The sequence below is a fragment of the Leopardus geoffroyi genome, chromosome C3 (assembly GCF_018350155.1).
Source record: "Leopardus geoffroyi isolate Oge1 chromosome C3, O.geoffroyi_Oge1_pat1.0, whole genome shotgun sequence".
Taxonomy (NCBI): domain Eukaryota; kingdom Metazoa; phylum Chordata; class Mammalia; order Carnivora; family Felidae; genus Leopardus; species Leopardus geoffroyi.
The window spans coordinates 149,994,762-150,021,223 of record NC_059338.1 but is presented as its reverse complement, the minus strand read 5'-3'; the positions used below and the strand labels follow the sequence as shown (position 1 = coordinate 150,021,223).

The 26,462-nt window shown below is 37.8% G+C and overlaps 1 non-coding gene across 1 annotated transcript; it reads left to right on the top strand.

The window, feature by feature from the left end:
- Positions 1-18,799: 18,799 nt before the first annotated feature.
- LOC123587053 lies at positions 18,800-18,907 on the top strand. Its single transcript, XR_006707123.1, has one exon. It is a non-coding gene; the product is annotated as a U6 spliceosomal RNA (small nuclear RNA).
- The last annotated feature ends 7,555 nt before the right edge of the window (positions 18,908-26,462 follow it).

The window sequence follows — 26,462 nt, the reverse complement described above, 5'->3', positions numbered from 1 at the left end:
GGTTTAGCTGACCGACAGTGATGCAGACCTGGCCCCAGGGGGACACTGGGAAGAAAGGACGGTTGGATGGATGATTTCTTAGACCGTGGCATAGGTTTAAGAATATTTGGTAAGGCCGATGCAAATCTCTTGGGCCAAAGTTTCCCATTAAATCCTAGGAACCAGCCTGCCTGAGTATCCCTGCTGCAATTAGCCTTTGACTTAGAGCAGCCCATGAGAGCTGGCCTCTGCAAGGAACCATGCTGATGAACTTCAGAGTACAGGAGCAGGGGTATTAGTCAATTGTGCTTCCCATAGTAGAAGTTCTGAGAAGTATGTTCTCACTACGTCCACAAATTCTCCTCCTACTCCTCTGAATTAGCTTTGCTGAGCCCATTCTCTCTGGTCTCCCTGAACACTCAGGTACCTGTTCATCCTCATGTAAACTTCCGGGGGGCCAGGAAGACCCATTTCAATTGTCTAGTCTTTGCGTGTGTGTGTGCGTGTGTGTGTGTGTGTGTGTGTGTGTGTGTTTATTTTTGAGAGAGAGAGAGAGAGAGAGAGAGACAGATACAGAGTGCCAGTGGGGGAGGTACAGAGAGAGAGGGAGACACAGAATTCGAAGTAGGCTCCAGGCTCCGAGCTGTCCCAACACGGGCCTCGAGCTCACAAACCATGAGATCATGACCTGAGCCGAAGTGGGACGCTTAACCGACTGAGCCACCCAGGTGCCCCAACAATTATCTAGTCTTAAGGCTGGTCCTACCTCCAGGGAACTGTGGATCCACACTGGATTCTTCCAGAACCACAGCCTCACTCACATCCAACGGCTACTATCGCGTGTCCTTGCAGGCATTGGAGTTATGGCTAGTGAAAATAAACATGTACTCATATTATCACCTTAGAATTTCTAATGGCAAATTTCATGGGATATTCCTCTCTGCCTTTTAGAATGTGAAATTCTTGAAGGTGAGAATAGTGTCCTACTGCTGATCAAATTGTTGACATCTATGGGGCACCTGGGTGGCTCGGTGGGTGAAGCGTCCGATTTCAGCTCAGGTCATGATCTCACAGTTCCTGAGTTTGAGCCCAGCGTCGGGCTCTGTGCTGACAGCTCGGAGCCTGGAGCCTCCTTCCGATTCTGTGTCTCCCTCTTTCTCTGCCCCTCCCCTGCTCGCAGTCTATCCATCTCTCTGTCTCTCAAAAATGAACAAACGTTAAAAAATAATTGCGGTTTACATTTACTTTACTGAACATATATCCTCGGAGTTTTATTTTGATGCTTCTATTTTTTTTCCCTATGGCTCAATCAGTGACTATATTATAATCCCATATGCTCAGCAATTTATGGTACAAAAAACACGGTCGGTAAATTGCACACTGCTTTCGGAAAGCTTCAAAACAATGTTATAACATTTTCTTAGAATTGCAAAACAATTGTACTTTCATCATGGAAAAAAAATGGAGTGCCTGGGGTGGCTCAGTCAGTTAAGCCTCCGACTGTTGATTTCATTCAGTCATGATCCCACGGTTGGTGAGTTCGAGCCCTGCCTCAGGCTCTGCACTGACGATGTGGAGCCTGCTTGGAATTCTCTGTCTTTCTCTCCCTCTCTGCCGCTCCCCCGCTGACTTTCTCTTTCTCCCTGTCTCAAAGTAAATAAATAAACTTAAAAAAAAAAAGTCTATCCTTAAAATTCTACAGGTTCAATTTCTAACTAAACTTGCCACAAGCACCACCACCTTATTACATAGCAATTATTATTTTTTTCAGCTGAGGGCAAGTTTACCCATATAAAAATCAGTTATTTCAAAGCAAAGTCCAGGTATGGCGGAGGAGAACAGTGCCTTGAGTTACTTTACCATACCATGTAAAGGAGCAAACTGATCATCCGTAATAGTCCAATAAATAGAAACATGAGAACCCTCAACATAAAATTCTAGAATTACTCTGAAAATTGCTTGACGACGTTTGCCTCCATTTTTCCAGTGAAAATGGCAGCCACCGCACTCCCCTGGGCAAACAGGAGTGGCTGGGATCCTTTATGCTGTGACATGCCCTGAAGGGGCCAAACAATTTGCTCCTACCCTGGTGTGGCTCTAGCTCCCAAGTACGCTTCTCCAGGCCTCTTGCTGAACCCAAATTTCCACCCGCCACTTCTAAGCCATAAGAGCAATCGCTTCTTTTGAAGAATCATATTCGAACACTCTCTCTGAAGCTACCTGAGCTTCACTCCTCTTGCTACGGCACTGTAAGATCTCCTCCTTTCTTGTCCTGGGTAGGACACCCAGTTGAAGTGGTTCTCATGCTGTCCCACGGCGGCTGGGGATCTGGTTGATTTCACTGACAGTGTTTAATGGCATGGCTCAGAATAGGTTTTGACCCATAGCTCCCCCACTGCTTCCACTTGAGCAAAGGCAGGGGGACGCTTCTCAGAGTCCCAGTAAGTAGACTGCTAAGTCGTGCCCTTGACCCTTTCTCTGCTCCTGTGCATTGAGTGCCACAGGATTGTTTTTTTCCCCTCCTTTCTTTGGATAAGATACTTAAATTTATTTATTTCTTTTATTCATGGTATGTGACCAGTGAAGTGGAATTGTACTGCTGAGAGTTGGAAGGCCGCAATACCTGTATTGACTGTTCCGAACTTTATAGTTTGAGTAATAGAAAGTCTCCTCGTGAATTTCTAAGTTATTATCTGGCTTCTGGGTCGCCTGGGTGGCTCAGTCAGTTAAGCGTCCGACTCCGGCTCAGGTCATGATCTCACGGTTCCTGAGTTCGAGCCTCGTGTCGCGCTCTGTGCTGACAGCTCGGAGCCTGGAGCTGCTTCAGATTCTGTGTCTCCCTCCCTCTCTGCCCCTCCCCTGCTCATGCTCTGTCTCTCTCTGTCTCAAAAATAAATAAAAACATTAAATTTTTTTTTATCTGGCTTCTTACATTATAGTGTCAATAACACCAGACAGCTGAAGCTCTGGCAGAACATATTTTATTTTATTTTATTTATTTTATTTTATTTTATTTCTTAATCCCCATCAACTAATTCACCATATCCCCATCAGCCTCCCTTTTGGTAACCATCTGTTCAGAATATATTTTAAATTAAATGTTTATGTTGCAATAACTGTAGATTTGCATGTGGTCATAAGAAATAATATACAGAAATCCAATGTACCCTTTACTGTTTTTACCCAAGGTAATGCCTTGCAAAAGTATAAGTATATAACCTTTTTATTTTTTATATTTGAGAGAGACAGAGAGAGAGAGAGAGAGTGAGGGAAAGGACAGAGGGAAAGAGAAAACCTAAGCAGGCTCCACACTCAGTGTGGAGCCCAGTGTGGGGTTCAATCCCATGACCCTGGGATCATGACCTGAGCCAAAATCAGACTGAGGTCAACAGACTAACCACCCAGGTGCCCCAGTATGTAATCTTTTGGGATTGGCTTTTCCCATTCAGTATGTATCCGTGGAGATTCATCCACGTTGCTCTGTGTTTCTTTTTATTGCTGAGTAGTAATCCATGATATGGATGCACCATAGTTTATTAATTTACTTGTCGAGGGTATTAGCATTGTTTCCACTTTGTATTTATGGTTTAAAAAATCAAATATAGGGGCCCCTGGGTGGCTCAGTCGGTTGAGCATCCGACTTTGGCTCAGGTCATGATCTCACAGTCCGTGAGTTCGAGCCCCGCGTCGGGCTCTGTGCTGACCGCTCAGAGCCTGGAGCCTGCTTCGAATTCTGTGTCTCCCTCTGTCTCTGCCCCTCCCCTGCTCATGCTCTGTCTCTCTCTGTCTCAAAAACAAATAAAAACATTAAAAAATTTTTTTTAAATCAAATATAAACATTCATGTATAGGATTATTGTTAACATAACTTCTTATTTCTCCAGGATAAACGCTTCAAGAGGGGAATTCTGTTGAGTGGTAGTTTTATACTTGGATTTCTAGTAAAAGAGCCAAACTATTTTCCAGAATGGCTGTACCATTTTAGTACACATTTTCCATTTACTCACATATTTCTATTAGCAATGTAGGAGTGATCCATATTCTCCACACCCTTTCCAGCATTTGGTGTTGCCACTATACACACACACACACACACACACACACACACACACACACACATTTTATTTTAGCCATTCTGATATTGCATAATGATTTCTCACTGTGGCTTTAATTTGCATGTATCTGACGTTTAATGAAATTGAAAATGTATCCATGTACATATCTTTCATCTGTGTATCTTCTTCAGTGAGATGTGTACCCACGACTTGTTCATTTTCTAATTGTATTATATTTTGTTTGTTATTGTTGAGCTTTAAAATTCTTTACATATGTTAGATACAAGTCTTTTGTTGGGCATGTCGTTTGCAAATATTTTCTTCTACTGTGTAGCCTTTCCTTCACAGTCTTTCATAAAACAAGGGTTTTTACTTTTAATAAATTCTAATTTCACACTTTTTTTCATTTTACAAATCTTGTTTTTTAGTGTTAAGTCTAAGAATGCTCTGCCTAAGCCTAGACCCCAAAGATTTTCTCCAAAGCTCCTTTTCTAAAAGTTTTATAATTTTATATTTATAGCTGTGATCCATTTTGAGTTCATTCTTGTCCAAGTTGTAGTAAGTAGAGGTTGATTTTTTTTTCCTAAATGATGTCTAACTTTCTAATGTCATTTGTTGGAAAGGCTATCTTTTCTCCATAGACACTTTTTTGTACCTTTTTTGTACCGGTTCAGCAGATAATTGTATGTAGAAGATACACGTTTTTAAGTTCCCTTTTTCATTCTATTGGTCTATGTCTATCCCTCTTCCCACATAATAAGTCTTAATTACTCTAGCTCTGAAATAGGGTAGAATAATTCTTTCCCAGTATTTTTCTCTTTAATAGTTGTTTTAGTTATTCTAGTTCTTTTGCTTTTCCATGTAAATTTTAGAATCTTCTCATTTTTCCATAAATGTTACCGGAATTTTAATAAATCCAATATTTTTGGGAGGAGAATCGATTTTATATTTCATAAGTATGTCTCTCCCTTTAGGGTTTCTTTTACCTGCCTCACTCACGCACAAGTTTTGTGCATGTTTTGTAATATTTACACTAAGAGTTTCATATTTTTGAGTGATTTTAAACACTTTTATACTTTTGATTTGATGTTCACATGTTGATTGTTGGTATAGAAAAGCATAATTGATTCTTATACACTTACTTTATATCCTGTGACCTTGCTGAACAGTTATTAGTCAGGTTTTTTAGCTTCCTAGGGATTTTCTACATAAACAATTATATAATCTGAAAACAGGACTAATTTATAGTTTACTTTGTGACTTATGTGCTTATTATTTCCCTTTATTATCTTATTGCATTGGACAGAACTTTGAATGCTGTCCGTATTAGGTAAAACTGGTAAAACTTGACATCCTTGATCATCTTAAGGGGATCATTTATCTTAAGAGGAAACTATGCAGATTTTCACTATCAGCATAATGTTAGCTCTGTATTATTATAGATGCTTTTTGTAATTTGAACAAGGTCTACTTTATCCCTAGTGTATTGAGAGTTTTCATCATAAATGTATGTCAAGGGGCGCCTGGGTGGCGCAGTCGGTTAGGGGTCCGACTTCAGCCAGGTCACGATCTCGCGGTCCGTGAGTTCGAGCCCCGCGTCGGGCTCTGGGCTGATGGCTCAGAGCCTGGAGCCTATTTCCGATTCTGTGTCTCCCTCTCTCTCTGTCCCTCCCCCGTTCATGCTCTGTCTCTCTCTGTCCCAAAAATAAATAAACGTTGAAAAAAAAATAATTAAAAAAAAATAAATGTATGTCAAATTTTGTCATGTGCTTTTTCTGCATCAATTGATAAGATCATGTTTTTTTTTGTTTGTTGGTTGGTTGGTTGGTTTTAGTTTGTTAATATTCCAGACCCCCACCACATAGTCATGGTGTATAATCTTTTTTATTTAAATTACTGAATTTGATTTGCTAATATTTTGTAAAAGATTTTTTGTCTTTACATTAAAAACATATTTGATTTTTAGTTTCCTTTTTTTTTTTTTTTGTATCATCTTTTCCTAGTCTTACTATCAAGGTCAGACTAACTTTAAATAAATTTGGAGGTGTTACTCCTCCTATTTTTTTTGGAATAGATTGGGCAGAATTATTTCTTCATTAGACCTTTGAGAACATTTCACAATAAAGCTCTTTGGCCTTGGAATTTGTTTGTTTCTTTTTCTTTTTCTTTTGAGAGAGTTTTCTAATTCTGAATTCAGCTTTTTTAGTATTTACGAAGCTATTCAAGTCATGTATATCATACTGGATGAGTTTTACTTATTTCTGCTTTCAGGGTGTGGTTTATTTTATCTAACTTGTCAAACTTATATATGTAGCACTATATGTTATAGTCCCTTATTATTATTTTGGTTTCTACAGGGTTCGTAGTAATATCCAATCTTCTGTCTCATTTTTTCTATCAATTTTCAAAAAGAAGTGTTGAAGCCTCGAACTGTAATAGTTGATTTGTCTATTTTTTTCTTTTAGGTTTGGCTTTTAAAAATATTAACATAACTTTTTTTTTTAATGTTTTATTTTATTTGTGAGAGAGAAAGAGACGGAGCACAAGAGGGAGGGGGGGCAGAGACAGAGAGGGAGACACAAAATCCGAAGCAGGCTCCAGGCTCCGAGCTGTCAGCACAGAGCCCGATGTGGGGCTTGAACCCACAAACCATGAGATCATGACCTGAGCCAAAGTCAGATGCCCAACCGACTGAGTCACCAAGGTGTCCCCAAAATTAACATAACTTTTTAAAGGCAGTTTTGGGCTTAAGAAAATTTAGCAGAAAGTACAGAATACCCATTAACACCATTTTCCCATGATCAAAGATTTCTCTATTATTAACATGTTGCATTAATGTGGTACATTTGATAAAGCTGATGAACCAATATTGATACATTATTAACTAAAGTCCATAGTTTTTATTAGATTTCATATTTTCTTTTTTTTTTTAATTTTATTTAACAGTTATTTATTTTTGAGACAGAGAGAGACAGAGCATGAACGGGGGAGGGTCATAGAGAGAGGGAGACACAGAATCCGAAACAGGCTCCAGGCTCTGAGCTGTCAGCACAGAGCCCGATGCGGGGCTCGAACTCACGGACCGCGAGATCATGACCTGAGCCGAAGTCGGACGCTTAACCCATCGAAGCACCCACGTGCCCCTAGATTTCATATTTTCGTGTTGTACAGTTTCATTGGTAATGGCATGTATTTAGCAATACAGTATCACATAAAATAGTTTCACTCCTCTAAAAATCTCCTATACTCTACTCATTCAACCTTCTCTTTCTCTGCCCAAATCCCTGGCAACCACGGACTTCTTACAGTCTCTATGATTTTGCCTTTTCTAGAATGTCATATAATTGGAGTCATAGAGTATAGTCTTTTCATACTGGCTTCCGTCACTGACCAATATTTATTTACAATTCTTTTCTGTTTTTATATGGCTCGGTAGCCATATAAAACCTATTCCTTTTTCTCACCAAATAGTTTTCCATCGCATGAATGCACCACTGTTTGCTTCTCCATTCATCTATTGATGGACAAGTAAGTTGCTTCCAGTTGTAGTGATTATGGTGAAGAGACGCTGCAAATATTCATGTGTATGTTTTTATGTGGATGTAAGGTTTCAAATTAGGTAAATGGCAAAGAGCATATTACTGAGTTGTATGATAATTCTATAATTATCTTTGTAAGAAATTGCCAAACTGTCTTCCACCATGGTCCTACCATTTTGTCTTCCTGCTAATAATGAATAAAAGCTCTTGCTGCCTCACAGAACTCAACCACAATGGATATGGTCATTTTTTGGACTGTAACCATTCTAATAGTTATGTTGTAATATCTCATTATTTTAATTAGCATTATGCTAATGCTAAATGATGGTGAGCACATATTTTTTTAATATCTTTACTCTGACATTCTTGAAGTACCCAATCTGGTCACTTTATTTTTGGGGAAAACAAAACAAAACAAAAAGATGGTAAGCCAATTAACTAGCCAAAAGATAGTGTATTCAGCAAATGGTACTGGGGTAATTGGATATCTATATGCAAAATGTTCGCCTTACCCTGAATTTAAATAATACATAACAATTAACTTCAAATGGGTGATAAACTTAAGAGTAATAGCTCTTTATTTATTTAAAAAAATTACTTTTACATTTTAAAAGAGTAGAAGAAAACCTTTATGGCCATGGATTAGCCAAAGATTCCATAGGCTAATGAAAACAATAGCATGGTATATAAAAGAAAACATTGATGAGTTGGATTTCATCAAAATTCAACACATTTGTCCTTCAGAAGACATTACTAAGGAAATGTAAAGACAAATATTTGAGGGACTATTTGCAGATATTTGAAACACATATAAAAGACTTGAATCCAGAATGCACTAGGAACTCTTACAACCCCATATTAAGAAGACAGAAATAAAAGTCAAAATATAAGATAAAAAAGCAAAAAGATATATAAATAACTAATAAACACATAATCATTATTATTCATTAATGCAAATTAAAAGCACAATGGGATACCATTTCATATCTACAAAAATAACTATTACAAGTAAGGTAGATAATAACAGATGTTGATGAGGATATGGAGAAATGAGAAAGCTTATATATTGTTGGTGGCATTGTAAAATGGCCCTGCCACTTAGGAAGAAGTTTGACAGTTCCTCAGAAAGTGAAATGTAAAACTACCATGCAACAAAACAATTCCACTCCTGGGTTTATATTGAAGGAAAATAAAACCCATATCAACACAAAGAATTTCACATGAACATTAATAGCAGTATTCATAGTAGCCCCAAACTGGAACAACCTAAATGTCCATCAAGCTTCGTGTGTTCAATGGAATAGTATTTAACAATAAGATGGGATAAATACATGCTGTCATGTCAGGGATGCATCTCAAACACATTATGCTAACTGCAAAAAAGCCAGACACAAAAGACAACATATTGTATGATTCTATTTGTGTGCATTGTCCGGGAAAGGCAGATTTGTAGGGCATAAAGCAGATTAGTTTTTGCTTATGGTTGGCTGTGACAATGGGGATTAACTGTATATGGTCATGAGAGGTTTTACTGGGTCCATAAAATGTTCTAAACCTGATTTATAGTTATTGAAATTTGAAAATCTAGTCATGTGAACAGGAACTAGAAATCAATCCAGACTTTAGAAACCACTTTCTCACTCTATCAGAGAATATTCTGGTCTCAATTAGATGACATTTTAGCTGCCCTTGTTCATTGATGGTGTTAGGCCTGATGCGGCTGAGTCCTTTGAAGGTACTGTGTTTCATTAAAAGAAAAATTGTAAACCAAAGTAATAGATCTTCATATTAGTAATGTAAATGAGATCAATAACAATGACACCCTATGTCTAGTCTAGGCAAAACTACCTGTCAATATCATAAGGAAAAGGGACACTAGTAGAACCATTTTCTTGCTTTAGCTTGGAAAGTAGTAACTAAAATGAAAAGGGACAGTCTGACAAGATAATATACCTCCAAGAAAGCAACTCCACTCATCTGCATTGCCTTTAATACAAAAGAGTGAAATTGACATATAATTTGCAACCACCAAAAGCATTTCATTTCTGTTTCGTGTCGGTTACATTCTCTACCGTATTCCTTTTACTTTTCCATCATTTCTTCTGTCAAGCAATAAAAATGTTTCAGTAGCAGGAATCCCAAGATTCCTTCTTCTCAGATTGTGGGTGTGTTTCAGTCAGTTCCCCGCTCCCTGGACTCCCTCCGTGGTTCAAACATTCTTTTCTGCTTAGTGAATTAACTCCAGTGACTTTGTTAAGATGAGATCTACTTCATAATCAGGCTGCCACTGTTAATTATAGACCAGATTTACTTTCTAAAAGTCCAGCCTATAATTTGATGATGGCACAAATTGATTGCCTGGTACCTTATGCTTCCTCTACTGACATCCTAGTCCTTGAATCTCCCTCCAATAGTCTCCACACAAACAACAGTCCAGATGTGTGACATATGAAGGAAGGTGTGCCTTACAGTTTTGATCAATCTGGCTACACCTTTTTTGAAACTGGTCCAATATCCACTAAAACCTGAAGTCATCAAAGGACTATGGCTCCTTGTGTCCACATACCTCCTAAAGGAACTAATTATCATTTCTTTTAGCCCTTGTAATATTCTTGTTCTTGAAATTTCAAAGATAAACGGACATGGCTTCCAATTTATCCAAGATCTAAGAACCATTAATAAGACTGTGTATCCGTATGTCTGCTGCTGTATTCCCTCAACTTAGTACCAGCCTATCATCAATTTCCAACACAGTTGCTTATGTTACAGGGATAAATCTATGCTAGGTATTTTTTAGTATGTTCTTTGCCCATACTCACAATATTCACTTTCATCCACTTAGGCAAATCAACAATATGCCTAAGTGTTTACAGTAGCACTCTCTCATTGTCACAAATATGTCAGTCATAACTGGAAATGAAAAGATCTCTATCATTCGCCGACAGTGTTGGCATTCAAGGAAAACAGTCTAGATAAACTTTAATTTGTCAGACTCAAGTGTATTATGTAGGCCATGACATCATGTAAAATGAAATATCAAAGGCTGGAAAATATCGTTGACTTTTTCCAGCAAATTCCTAAAGAAAACTTAGATGACTCCTTGTTCTCATAAAACAGTACTAATGTTGGATTACCAACCTTACTGAACTGACTCCCTTTTTTATTATACATTCCGACAAAAACTAATACACCTAAGTCCTTCGCCTGCCCTAGGTCACAAGGACTGTCTTCTTTTATTTAATTTAAATTGTCTAAGAAAAAACCCCCACACAACAGAAAAATTTACTATCTTTCCCATTTTTAAAGATGCGGTTCAATAGTATTAAGTATATTCACATTATTGTGCAAAGAATCAGATCTCCAGAACTTTTCCATCTTGCAAAACTGAAACACTATACCCGTTAAAAGACAATTCTTATTTCCCCCTCTCCTTAGACCATGGCATGCATGCGCTATTCTACTTTATATTTATATAAATTTTACTACTTTAGATACTTCATACAAGTGGAATCATACAATATTTGTTTTTTGTCACACTTATTTCATGTGGCATAATGTCCTTAAGGTTCATCTCTGTTGTCTCTCATTTTGTCAATATGATGTATGAAATTAATTGATTTTCATATACTGAAACATGCTTGAATTCCACAAATAAATCCCACTTGGTCATGGTGTATGAAACTTTCAATGTGCTGTCGAATTCAATTTTCTAGTATTTTGTTGAGGATTTTTGCATCGATATTCATCAGGGATATTGGTCTATGGTTTTCTTTTCTTGTGTTGCCTTTGTTTCTTATGCCAGAGCAATGCTGGCCTTGTAGAATGAATTTGGGAGTGTTTCCTCCACTTCCATTTTTTAAAGAGAAGATTGATGCTAATTATTCTTCAAATGCTTGGGAAAAGTCACCAGTGAAGCAGTCTGTTATTGGGCTTTTTTTGTTGGGAGGTTTTTGATTACTGATTCAATCGCCTTACTAGTTATTGGTCTGTTTAGGTTTTCTATTTCTTTATGATTCAGTCTTAGAAGGATGTGTGTTCCTGGGAATTTATTAATTTCTTGTAGGTTACTCAATTGCTTGGTATATAACTATTCCTTGTTATATATATATATATATATATATATATATATATACACACATATATATATGTGTATATATATATGTATATATATATGTATATATGTAATTTTTTATTTCAGTGACATTAATTGTAATGTTGCCTCTTTCATTTTTGATTTTAGTTATTTGAGTCTATTTTTTTAATATAGGTAAGGATTTGTCAGTTTTATTGATCTTTTCAAAAAATTTCATTTTGTTGATTTTTTATTGCTTTTATATTCCCCATTTCACTTATTAATTCATTTCATCATAAATTCACCCATCAATTTATTTATATATTCATTCTGTTTTATTTCACTTTTCATTCTGCTCTAATTGTTATTATTCCCTTCCTTCTGCTAGTTTTGGTGTATTTTTTTTCTTCTTTTTCTGGTTCCTTGGAGTATAAACTACTGATTTCAGATTTTTTTTAAATGTAGGTACAGTTATAAACTCTCTCAGCACTACATTTGCTGCAAACCATAGTATTATGTTTTTGTTTTCAATTCCCTCAAGTTATTTTCTAATCTCTCTTGTGATTTTTTTTGAACCATTAGTTGTTTAAGAGTGAATAGTTTAATTTCCACTATTTTTGGGTTTTTCAGTTTTCCTTCTGGTATTGATTTCTAGTTTCATTCCACTGTGTTCAGAAAAGATACTTTGCATAATTTCAATCATTTTCAATTTGTTAACGCTAAATTTTGTGGCCTCACATGCGCTCTATACTGGAGAACATTCACATGCACTTGAAAGAATGTTGTCGGGTCGAGTGTTCTGTATATTGTGTGTTAGGTTCAATCGTTCCACAGTGTTGTTCAAATTCTCTATTTCCTTGTCAATCTTGTGTCTGGTTATCCTAGCCATTATTGAAAGTGAGGAATTGAAATCTGTTATTATTATGCTGTTATCTATTTCCTCATTCAATTCCGTCACTGTTTCCTTCATATCTAGGTACCATTTACGTGGAATATCTTTTTCTACCCTTTCACTTTCAGCTCATGTATATTTTTAGATCTAAAGTGAATCTTTTATCAACAGCTTATAGCAGGATCCTTTTTTTAATCCTTTCAGCCTGTCTACCTCTTTTGACTGCGAAGTGTAATCCATTTATATTTAAAGTAATTACTAATCAGAGAAGACTTCCTATTGCCATTTTGTTAATTATTTTGTTTATAGCTTTTATTTCTCCTTCATTTTCTTTCTTACTTTATTGATTTATTGATTGTTTTTTGCTTTATTGATTATTTTAGTCACATGATTTGATACCCTTCTAATATCCTTTTGAGTATATTCTAAAGATATTTTCTTGTGACTACCATGGACATTAAGTAAAATCTTAAAATTATGGCAATATGTTTTAAACTGATGACAGCATAATTTCAGTGCATACACTTCAACAAGAACTTATAGATTATCCCAATATCAGCTAGAAACTGGAAGTTCACAAAAGTGAGGATCTCACCCCATCCTCGACTCCATCATGTGAAAGGTCAATATGGCTAAATGCTGTAAGCTTTCAAGCAATGTGCCAAAGTTTGTGATCAATATTTATAGGTAACCTTTCAAACCGAAGAGCTACAAGAACCTATGCATGATCTTGCACTTGGTTTAAAGGAAATGACACCAATGTAAGATTGCTCTTGAACTTTGTTAGAAGGGACCTCACAAGGTATGGCCATGGTAAATTCTGAAATAAAACTCCAGTTAAGTTTCCCCAAGTTTCATGTCTCCAGGTTAAATGACATTATATAGCCACCTCCTTTATTTTCACTTTAAAGAGAGATATAAATTGAAAACTCCCTTGAGAGGCTCCTGAAACAGGAGTGTCAAGAACGAGAGACTGGGAGATCTGATTAGCTTCCATTTAAAACTTTTTGACCAAGACTCATGAACCTAATATCCTTGGAATAGTACTTTAATTTTTTTTTTTTTTTTTTTTTTTTTTTTGCTTTTTTGCTTCCTTTGCATGGCAATATTTTTGCTTTTTAATTTAAGGTTTTAATTGCAAAATAAGATTCTTAACTGTCCCCTATCATCTTATTTTTTAAGTTTATTTATTTATTGTGTGTGAGAGAGAGAAAGAAAGAAAGAGAGAGAGAGAGAGACTGAGTGGGGGAGGGGCAGAGACAGAGGGGACAGAGGATCTGAAGCAGGCTTTGTGCTGACAGAGCTCCAACTCCTGAGCCCATAAGATCATGACCTGAGCCAAAGTCAGATGCTTAACCGACTGAGCCACCCAGGAGCCTTTCCCCTATCATCTTATTTTTAATACAACCAAGGAGGTAAAAGAAGGTAATGAGAAATATATACACTTCTCTGGATTTGAGTTTGGGATGGAATCTCTTCTAATCTCAGATGGAGAGGATCTTGGCTAAAGGTAGCATCACAGTTCTTCTGATAATTCCCACTTTAATACTTGCAACTGACATATACTGCTGGTTTATTTAGAATCTTACGTGGTTTCAATTCAGCCATTATTCAAGAAATTACTGACATTCACCAAAAAAGACAAAAGTTGCAACAGCCTTGATGTCACCATCACTAATTGTCTGAGACTATAGTCTACATGAGTTTTATAGATCTGGAGTTCTGAAAATACAGATATGAGCAAACAATAAGACCCAACCTCCCTGTTGACCAAGTTGAGGGGCTCTGAGAAACACTTAAGCAGTGAATAGTTTCTACTGTAACCTTCATATAAATTTAGTTCCTAATGATTCTTCGGTATCCTTCTTGCCCAAACAAGCTGCCCAAGACACGGTTAATAAACTACAAGACAATCTCTCCCTCTTCCAAGAACTATTTCTTTTTTCCAAAATGTTTATTTTTGAGAGAGAGAGAGAGAGAGAGCACACAAGTGAGGGAGGGGCAGAAAGAGAGACAGACACACACATACAGAAAATAAAGCAGGCTCCAGATTCCCAGATGTCAACACAGAGCCCAAGGTGGGCTCGAACCCATGAACTAATCAGATCATGACCTTAGCTGAAGTTGGAGGCTTAACCCACTGAGCCACTCAGACGCCCCCCAAGAACTATTTCTGATAAACTATTCCCCATAGTATATTCATTTCAATTGACCATTCTTACTAAAACTCTATCTACAGCCTTTCTTTTTCAAAGTGTTTTTGTGTTGTAGAATTCTGAATAAAGGCTTACACTTAATAACTTTCTCTTTGATTTACTCCCATAAGATCTAGTAAAACATTCCTTAGATATTGGGACTTTCTGTAGTTTTGAAGAGTAGATTGACCACTTGAAGTCCTCAATCACATCTATAAAATAGGTATACTAATTTTTTATTATTCATAGCCATGTAATAATTGAATAAGGTAATGTGGGTATCAGTGTTCTATACTCTATAAAGCATTGTATAAAATGTGGGAAGATAAGATTTTACTTGCACACCTCACCATTTTCCTGAAGTATTGGGCACACGTACTTCTTCCCTGGGCCTACAAATAATGGACATTCCTTTGCTAAGGCAGAGGGAAGAGACAGACGTACCAATTTGACGAATCAATGCAATGTCAATATTGGCAACAGAATAGTTAAACTCCCGTAAGTATGACTTTAAATACTTGCATATGTTGTGTCAGCAAGAAAGAAAATGTAGAAGGATATATGGCTGGTTAATATTGGTCCTATTGCCTTAATGTATCAGAGAGAAAGAAAGAGAGAGAAAGAGAAAAGAACTGTAAGGAATATATAGTATGTCTTGAGGGATTGCTATGTGCTAAGTAAGGCATCAAACATTTGATCTATATTACCTCCTTATAAAATGAGTATGAAATCTTAGGGAAATATAACGTAAATACATTCTATAATAAGTAAAAAAAAAAATAGTAGAGCTAATTTGAAACTGGGAAATCTGCCTCAAAAATCAAATGGTAGTCCAAAACAAGAAAAGAATCAAACAGTAGTCCAAATTACTAAGATATATGATTTTAAAAATTGTTTATTCCATATGCTTTTCTGAAATATCTGGTACAATGACAGAAATTTTCCTTTCTTCATCTCTCCCTTGTGAGAGATAGATTCTAATTTATCCTAGATAGATTCTAATCTATTCTAATCTATCCTGATTTAAATCACATCACTATGCTGAAAGAAAACGTCTGTGGAAATAGTTGACTAACACCCTGAACCAGAGACTTAAAGAGAAAAGAAGACCTCTAGAAGGAACGGTCTATGAGGAAATGGTTGAAAGGTATCAGGAATAAAGCAAGAAGTGATGAGGAGAAAGTAAACAATTATTTCAAATTTCCAGTTTCAGTTCTGACATGTAAAGAGTGTGGAAGTCACTGCCCCCACACATACAATAAGGAAAATCTAGACAACCTCAAATCAATAATTTTGCATTGACTCATCGGAGAACTGAGACTGTGTCAAATTTGACCAAAATCTGACTTGGAAAATCTAGAGACTCATATCTGAGGTCTACTCATGGACAGCAGAGCCACTAAAACCACAAACTGAGAGGATCACTTAATTGGTAAATTTGACTAATCTCTGGAGGTGGAGTGTAGACAAGCCTGAGAATGGGAAATTACTGGTGATTGTGGTCTTAGGGGGACCCCCACATGCTCCAGGAGCCACACCAAGTTCTCCTGGTGAAGAGTCAAGAAAGGTCTCCTTGTGGATCTGGCAAGGCAAAGGAAGAGTAATCATTGTAAAAATAGCCCCAGAGTATTCTTTGCAACAAAGAAATATTCTGGGAGTGGGTAGAGACTTTACCAGAACCTTATCCCAACTCAGGGAAAGGCCTGCCTGCCACTTCAGCTTCTTCTAGCCATTATATGCTACTAAAAAAGTTAAAAAACAAAAACAAAACAAAACAAACAAAACAAACCCTTTATCATTGTAGAAACACTTGTGACGGTCACAGTCCAGAGACACAGGCCTGTCTCTGAGACACAGAGACACTATAAGCCTGAGATTCGATCATGAAGTTATAGAATACTTCTCCTCCTTGACACTTTACCACCATACCAATAGCAATCCTTCTGAAGAAGTTTAAGAGGGGACTGTCTTGGAGAACAGATACATAAGGACCTCAAAATCAAGTAGGGAAATACAAAGGAGGAAAGTAGAGGAATTTGAAGTCTTTGGCACGTATATCTACAGCAAACATTAAACACGGCCCAAATTCTAGATGTATTATTTTAAATCCTCTCATTGAAGATCTATTTAATGAGATCTATTTAATCATATCAATTCTGATTACCCAACACAATATGCCGTATGGCAAGAAAAATCAGTGTATAAAGAGACAAGTTTAGAAACAGACTTGGATGTGTCATAGGTGATGGAATCATCAAGCAGCAGATTTAAACTACTAGGAAAATGTCTTAAAGGCTCTAAGGGGGAAAATAGACACCATTTAAAGATGGGTAAAAACCACAAATACAAGACAATTCGAAAAAATAATCAAAAGGGAATGCTTGAAGTCAAAACCACTAACAAAGAATGCCTTTGATGGTCCCGCCACTCAACCGGACAAGAGCAAGGAAAGAAGCAGTTATCTTGAATACAGGTTAATATCAAAGGGCCCAAGAGGACCCAAGTTTGTCTCCATGCTTCACAAGAGGCCTTGGTGGCCATTCTGAGCCATAAGGGTGCCACTTTGATGACCAAATCATAACAGGCAGCTGGGTACAGAGGGTTACAGCCTCTGGGCCTGTGAGAGGCTCTGTTTTGAGAAAAGCAGCTTGTTGCCAGTGATTCCACACTACTGGCACTGGGATTTTCTTGCATCAGAAGCACGGTCAACCTATGGTCACTTTATGGCTACCATGGGTGCTCCAGAGAGGAGGTTGCTAAAGCCTCTTCAGTTGAAGGAGCCTCTTGCTAGGGAAGAGGCCCTAGCGGGCATGACTGTTCTAATGCGATTGTGACAGATTCCAGAGGTTTTTCTTGTAGGGTCCCCAATCAAGGAGGGGCTTATTTGCAAGCAAAGCATACAGAGACTTAAGTAAAATTTGGAAGTGAGGGACATGTTGTCTTCAGAAGCCAAAATGACTGAAAAGTTGTTGGACATTTTTTACGTTGTGCGTGCTAAAAGATCAACAGCTGTTCCTCAGTCATGGCAAGTATGAGCAATCCTTTATTTACCAGTAATGTTTGGAGGCTGAACAAAGTTCATAAGGCCTACAGTGTATCCCTGTGTGTTGTGAGTTCCTCTGCGAGTGGTTGTATGTCCTGAATGAGTGTGCCAAATGAATGTCCCTGAAAGAGGATGCAATGAGTGCGATGTCATGCTTGTGCTCCTGGACTAAGTTGAGGGAAGTTAAGTCCTCGCTTGCAAAGACTGTGTTCAAAGGCCTTGTTGCAAAGACTTGTGTGGCAAAGACTGTGTTCAAGGGCTTGTTCAAAGCCCCATGGGCAGACAGGTGAGACGTATGGTATCTCTTCAGAGTTGAAAGAAAACTTCAGCTGACAGATTGTTGAAAGAACACTGAACAGAACATATTAGCCAAATCCAATACAACATTTTTAGAGAGATTACCAGTTGCTGATTTGATAGAGCTGGTAATTTCAATATTTTGCATGGAGGTTTCAATGGGATCCACGGCATTAAGGTTGCAGTAATCTATATGAGGAGCCACGTTGTTCTTTCTGTGTTTCAGAACAGGCTAAACTGGACTGAGTGAAGAAGCAATGAGGCTAATTAGCTTTAAAAAAAAAAAGAAATAGGTCTTGAATGGTGGGTTTTAATCCTTGAAATCTCTGTTTGAATTTACATTGGGCCATAACATGTTGACTGGGGGAACATCTACGGGGTCCTATTTTATCCAGACAACTTGAAAATTCCAAAGACCAATTTAATTTTAACTTACTACTCCCTGGGTAACAGTAATGCCCCTTCTGAGATATTTCAGTGTAATGGATTCTGTGGTCATGCAGAATTTAGGCAAGACAGTAGTCTTGATAGTAAAGCTGGGGCACATCTATTTGTACTTTTATATTTTATAAATCTTTTAAGAGTACGGGGAAAACCTTGCATAATATGTGGAATGTCCAGGTATGTCTGTAATTTGAGCCCAGACCATAAAGATTGAAACCATGAAGATTTGCCAGTGGATACATTTTGCAGATATTAAAGCTAATTCAGATCCACAGTTGTTGAGTGCTTGCTTCAGCGAGCACCGTATCATTAAAATTGGGATGATACAGAGAAGATTAGCATGACCCCTGCCCACAGATGACACGCAAATTCATGAAGCCTTCCATATTAAAAAAAAAATAAAAAATAAAAGCAAAGCTGTTGAGACACAAAAGTCAATCAGTGGCCCTTTATGTTTTGTTATTTAATTACTTTAGTAAATTTTGGATTGGGTCAAATTGGGGACCTCTGTTTCAGGTATTTCTGTTGTTTCCTTCTCCGTACCCAGGTTTCTATTTTTCTTGTATCCTTCCTTTTTTTTCTTTTTTAATTGTTGTCATTGGATATACTTCAGACAAATTCCTCTCTACCTTGCTCATATTACATGAGCTTCTTCCTCCAGAGAGCCTCAAATTAGCGTATCCATGGGTTGTGGCCTCTCCCAAGGCAACGGCGGCTTATAGGATTGAAGCTGGGCTTTATCGGCTTTGAATTAACCTCTTCACTGTGCCACAGGGGTGACGAGTGCTTTTCTCTGTAATCCCAAGGATCAGGATCTTTGTTGTAACAGCAGCACAGAGAGCAGCAGCAGAGGTATATTTATGGGTCATGGGGAGCCTTGTGCTCTTAGATGTGCAGACCTCAGCATTCGAGATAATGACTCCATTTTTCTTCTTTCTCTCTATTTTTAAAAATTCATTAGTGACTGCTGTTTCATGGGTGACCAACTGATGTTCCTATATGCTACACAGAGTACAAGCCTTTGAGCCCTTTACAGAACAGAGACCAAAACTTGGTTGAGACACACAACGAATTTGGTAACAGGTGGAGACTCTTTTCCCCCACACCTATCGTCAACCAGTTTTATTCTAAACACAGGCTGATATTTCCAGGCTGAGATGCAGAACCCAAGGCCATGAAGGAAGGCCCCAAATTTGTATGACTGTCCCTCCAAAACCAAATATTGAAAATTCCAACCGAAGTCAGATAAATATGTAAGAACATTTCTATGGAACTCAACAAATGTAGTTCAGTGCAGCAAAACTCAAGCACAAGGTTGTCAGCCAGAAGTGGAGACATGTCACATACCATTCCTAGTGGCTTCAGATCAGTCAGTGACAACATTTATTATTTACACATGGGGCTATTTGGGGATAGGCTCCCATGCAGGTTCAAAAATTGCTTGAAAGAGTGAGGAAAGGAGGCCAACTCAGAGTTTTCATTGTGTGGAGGTCATGTGTGAGGGTGGGGGGTCTTACACATGGTCAGGAGCTTGTGTGGTTTAACCTCCCACAAGCGACAAATGGGGGAGCATCCAGGCTTTCTTCAGATTGCCCAGAAGGGGCCGAGGGAAGAACTTAAAGCCTGATAGATCAAGCAAGGCAAAAGAAATCACTAAGGTCTATTGGAGCTTAAAAACATTATCAATCAGACTGATCCAATTGACATGGGTAGAATACATCCCAACAGTAGAATATACTTCCTTCCATATTCACATGTAACATTCACATTCTAGTCTCCCCCAAAACCCTAACAAATTACGAAAGCTGGAAATCATATAAAGTACGACTTCAGATCGTAATGCAATTAGATAAACTAGACATCAGTCACAGAAAGAAAGCTAGTAAATACAATTCTGCATGATATGTGGGTCAAAAAAGAAGAAGTTTGAGGGGAAATTAAGATATACTGAAATTAAATGAAAATGAAAACAGCTTATTAAAATTTGTGGGATGCAGTACTTGGGAAATGTATAGCAATAAAAGCATGTATAAGAAAAAAAGAAAGATCTAAAATCAGTAACTGAAGCTTCTACCTTAAAAAACTAGAGAAAGAAGAATTTAAGAATGAAACAAGTAGAAGGAAAATATAACTAAAAAAATAGATCCAAAAAACAAATAAATTGGAAACAGGAAAACAAAAGCCACAAAACTATTGACCTTTCTTTGCAAAGATCAATAAAATTGATAAGCACTTAGGCTGACCAAGGGGGGGGGGGAGGGCGTAAGACTTCTAGTACCAATCTTAGAAAGAAGAGTCATCACTATGACCTCATAGACACTAAAAGAGAAATAACATTATGAATGTCTATTCCCACAAATTTGATAACTTAGATGAATTTTGTTAATCCCTTTAAAGACACAACTATGAAAATTTATACAATCAAAATCAATAGTTTGAGTAGGCCAATATCAATTCTAGTAATTGAATCAATATTAATGACCTCCCCAAAGAAAGCAACAAGGCTTAATTGTCACGGATGAATTTTACTGAGTGTTTAAAGAAGAAATAATGCCAAATTCTATGTGATCCTTTCCAGGAAAAGAAACAAACAAACAAATAAAAAGCAGAGGGTCACTTTCTACTGCCTTTTATGGGGTATGCATTACTCTATTACCAAAACTGCATGAAGCCATTACAATAAAGAAAATAACAGATCAATATCTGTAATGAACATGGATAAAAAATTCTCCACAAAATATTAGCAAATTGAATTCAACAATCCATAAAAAGATTTATGCAATATATAGAGTGTCAAGAAAGAATAAATAAGGAGGATTTATTTATTCAAGGCTCATTCAACATTCAAAAACTAACCAGTAAGATCAACTATGTCAAAAAACTAAAAGAGGAAAACTATTGGATCATACCGACTGGTAAAGAAAAGGGGGGAAAAATCCAAAATTCGGGATCTAGACTTTCTGCATGACAACATGAGATATTCTACAGATATGCTCCCAGTGAGACTGTTGGAAAGTATTTTAGAAAACAACCACTTATGATCTCTACCAACGGTCCAAAGGTCATGCAGCAAATGCAGAAACATTTATTCAAGAAAAGTTCCTAAAACTCTCTAGGAACGGGAAGAGTCTATGCCATCTAGATCAAGACACACTCCCTCCCCCGACGCCACTTCAGCCCAATATGACAGCCCAATATGAATATGCAAATGGATATAGCCTAGAACACAGAACTTCTCCCCTGATCTCTAGGGCAGAAGGCTGCCATATCTTCCCAGGAGGCGCAGGACACCAGCAATTGTCATTCTGTCCCAGTCATTTCTTGCAGAGCCTAAATTCCAGGTGAGCGGAGCTGAGAGCTAAGGTCTCCCTTTTCTGCCCTCCTCCCGCTCATTGGATGCAGGCTCCCCTTTGAAGGCAGCGCACGTTTATTTGTAAAGCAGAGGCTCTGGGAGAGTCACTCTCTGCACTGGGAGGGGCAAGGACGGAGCTTACAGAATCCCGAGCACCCACTGTGCTGAGTACCTGGCTCATGCAGCGTGGGTCTCAATCAGAGACAAGCACACCACTGTCCCTACCACGGGTTCTAGAGCCGTGACTCCAAGATTTGGCCCCGGAGCAGGCGGGCGGGGGCAGGGGGGAGCAGGCCAAAGATTTTCCCAGAAGAACTGATTTCATTGGCAAGACTGCAAACTCAAGCCTAAGATGACATCAAAAACACTAGAGGTTGTAGCGAAAAGCAATTTAGGAAGAAATCAGTAGCTATCTTAGAGATATAAGGTAAACCCAAAACTAGCTAGTTTAGCACAGAGAATCAAAGAGAAGCTGACGGAGAAGAACTGTCCCGAGGTCAGAACAAATCTTAAACACTGGCCTCAAAAACTGAGCTCTGATTTAGTTGGTTCATTGCATGGAACAAAATACGCCAGGGCATTCCTGAAAACAATAGAGTAATAAGCCTGCGAAACGGATGGAGCTTAATCGTTGCGTGTGTTAAGGAAAACGGAGAAGCAAAGAAACTCCTACAGATGCCACTGTCGTCTCAGGTTAACTGTGTGCAGTCCCAACGCTGCACCCTCCAAGAAGCAGCATCAGGGGCCCCACAAGGCGGGGAGGAACCAGACTTTATTAAAGCATGCAATCCAGTGACTGAACCAGCAAACGATTAACAACGACCAGTCTTGGAAGGTGGGGGTGGGGAGGGGAGAACAGTACCCAGAGCTGCCGCAATCTATGATCTAGAAAGTCCAATTCCTTACAAAATACTGTGAGACGCACAGAGAAGGTGGGAAGTGCAACGCATACCTGAGGGGGAAAGAAAGCGGCAGAAACTGCCCACGAGAACTACCAGATGGTGGCTGTAATAGACCAACACTCAGACTAGCCGTTATGAATATGTTCAAAGAAATTAAAGAAACCATGCTTTAAAAAGGAAAGGGAAGTGTGATGACAGTGGCTCATCAAATAGAGAACATCACAGGCGCCTGGATGGCTCAGTCAGTGGAACGTCCGACTTTGGCTCAGCTCATGATCTCGCAGTTTGTGGGTCCGAGCCCCGCATCAGGCTCTCTGCTGTGAGTGCAGACTGTGCCTCACATCCTCTGTCCCCCTCTCTGTCTGCCTCTCCCCATCTTGCCCTCTCTCTCTCTCTCTCTCTCTCAAAAATAAATAAACATTAAAAAAAATAGAGAGCATCAATAAAGAGAAAGAGATTTCCATATGCATCTCCAAATGGAAAATCTACAATATCTGAAACTAAAATTCACTGAGGAAACCAACAGATGTACACTGGCAGAAGTAAACATTAGCAAACTTGAAGACGGACTGACAGAGATGAGGGAATCTGAACAGAGATTAAAAAGAAGGAATAAAAATAAACAATCTCGGCAAAAAGTGGGGCCCCGTGAATCCCACCAACCAACACAGCAACAATGAACATGAGTGCCGGTAAAGAGGAGACAGAAAGGAGCTGGCAAAAGGCTCAAGGAAATAATGGCTAAAACCTTCCCAGCTTCGAGGAAAAACTGTTCACATCGAAGAAGTTTGAAAGACTCCAAGTAGAAGAAACACAAAACGTTCCAAAACTCGTATCATAATAAAAATAATGAAAGCCGGTGACAAAGAGGGTATCTTGAAAGCAGCAAAAAGAAGGATAAATCATCACATCATCACTTAGACGGAAGCTTCAGAAACACTAATAGTTTATGGCTTATCATAAATAATGGATGCAGAAAGCAGTGAGATAACATATTCAAAGGACTCAAAGGAAAAAAAAGAAAGAGAAACACAAACCTGGAGGTGAGAAGTCTGTATTAGTTTTCTAGGGAAGCCCTAACAATGGACGGACGACTGAGCAGCTTACACAACGGAGATTTCTTTTCTCACAGTTCTAGAGGCCAGGAGTCCAAGATCAAGGCTCTGGCTGATTCAGTTTCTGGGGAAGGTTCACATTTTGGCTTATAGATGGTCCTCTTCTCAACAGGTTTTCGCATAAATGTTCCTTATTGCATGTATGAAAAGAAAAAAAAGCAAGAGAGAATTCTTCCTTTTCTGGCAGCATAAGGTCAGAAGTCCTGTGGAATGAGGGCCCCGCTTTATGACCTCATTCAACCTTAACACCTCCTAAAGGCTTAGTCTCCAGAAACAGTCCCATCAGAAGTTAAGGCTTTAACATATAAATTTGGGGGGATACGATGAAGTCCATAGCAAATCCTATCTTCAGCAAGCTGTATGTTAATAATAAAAGTAAAATAAAGACATTCCCATATAATAATTAATAATAATGTTGCAAGAAGCAGCGGCTTCCAAGAACTACTAAAGAGAGTTCTTCAGGCTGAAAGCAAGTAACCCAGACAGTAACTGGAAACTGCATGAAGAAAAAGAGCACTGGTGAAAGTAATTTTGTAAATGTAAAAGACAGTATGAATGCATATTTCTTTGCTTCTTAAGTGATTTGAAAGGCAATTGCATAAAACAATATATGTGTATAATTATATTGTTCAGCCTATATAAGCACACAAAACCGCAATGTATTCGCCAATAATGGCACCAGGGACTGGGGTAGGAGCAAAGATCTAAGGAAATGGCTCCAATGGTAACTTGAAGCCAAAGGAAGAATGGATACAAACAGGAATAGAACTGTGAAGACTGATATGAGAAAGGCTGTACATATATACTCGTTCGCCTTTCTTCTCTCACCTTTCTAAAAGACATAAAATTGCAAAAGTAATAATTATAACACTGTACTGTTGAGTTTGTGACATGTGTAGGGTGCAACGTAACTAGACATATTATACATATTATCTCTTCCCAAAGTAAGGAAAGAGGAGTTGGGCCATATAGGAATAACCTTTCTGTATCTCATTGTAATTAGCTTCATATATAGTCAAAAGAATAAAGTAAATTTTGCTAAGTTAAAGTGTATATGATAAGCTCAATAACACCCCCTAAAGAAAAGACTAACTCAATACGATATAGTGAAAAAAATTTAAGAAATTAAAAATGTTGCATAATTTTCAACTTAATGCAAAAGAAAGCAGTAAACAAGATGTAGAGAAAAAATACGATATGGCGCATATAGAAAACAAAAGGATAAATGACAGGTATATTTACCTATATTAGTAATATTAAATATGAATGGGATAAACAATCCAGTAAAATCAGAGATTGTCAGACTGAAAAGAAATAAGATCAAATTAAAAGGATGGAGAAAAATACATTTTATGCATATAAGAAAGCTGGAGTGACTGCACCAATATTAGACAAATAGACTTTCAAACAAAAACTCTAGATATAGAGGCGGAAATATAAGAGCCAAAACTCTAAAAATCTTAGGGGTAAAACTTTGTGACCTTGTATTTGTCAACAGTTTTGGCTGTGGCATCAGAAGCACAACCAACACAAGTAATTGAAAATTATCGTGCTTAAAAAGATACTATCAAGAAAGTGCAAAGACACCACGTAGAATGGGAGAAAGTATTTGCAAATCATATACTTGATAAATAATATGTATCCGGAATATACAAAGAATTGTTACGACCCAATAATAATAAAAAAAAAACAACAACAAAACAACAACGACAAGAAAATGATTAAAATGGACAAATGATTTCAATAGACATGTCTCTAAAGAAGATATGAGTATAGCCCATAAGCACATGAGATGTGCAATATCATTGGTTAGGGAAATGCAAATCACTATCACAATGAGATACTTTACACCCAGAGTAGGATGGATGTCATCATAAAAATCAGATAACTATTGATGAGAATGTAGGGAAATTGGAACCCTCATAAATTGCTGATGGTAATATAAAATAATGCAGTCACTTAACAAAACTCTACAGGTTTCCCAGAAAATTAAAAAATAACAATATACTCAATAAAAATATGTGTCCAACAAAAACTTGCACACAGATGTTCATCACAGCACTATACTCGCTAATATGTGGAAAATAACTCTAAATGTCCATCAACTGATGAATCAATAAACAAAATATGGTATATCCATGCAATGGAACACTATTTGGCCCCCAAAATGAATAAATGATGAATATATGATACTACATGTATGAACTTTAAAACATAATGGTAAGCAAACAAGCAAGTCACAAAATTCCACATATTTTTTGATTCTCTGTGTGAAATGTGGCAAATATATGCAAAAAAAATCGATTACTGGTTTCTTAGGGCTGGGGCAAAAGAAGCATGTGAGGTAACAACTGAAGGGTATAGGTTTTCTTTAAGAGATGACGGAAAGGTCTTAAAGTTGACACGATGATGGCTACAAATTCTGCGCCTATACTAAGAGTTGTTGAATGGCACGCTTCAAATGGGTGAATACAGGTGGGATTTTCCCAACTTGGAAAAATCCTACAACTAACATCTTGCTCAACGGTTTGAAACAGAGAGCAAGATTGGGAGCAATTATTCAACATTATGCCAAAAG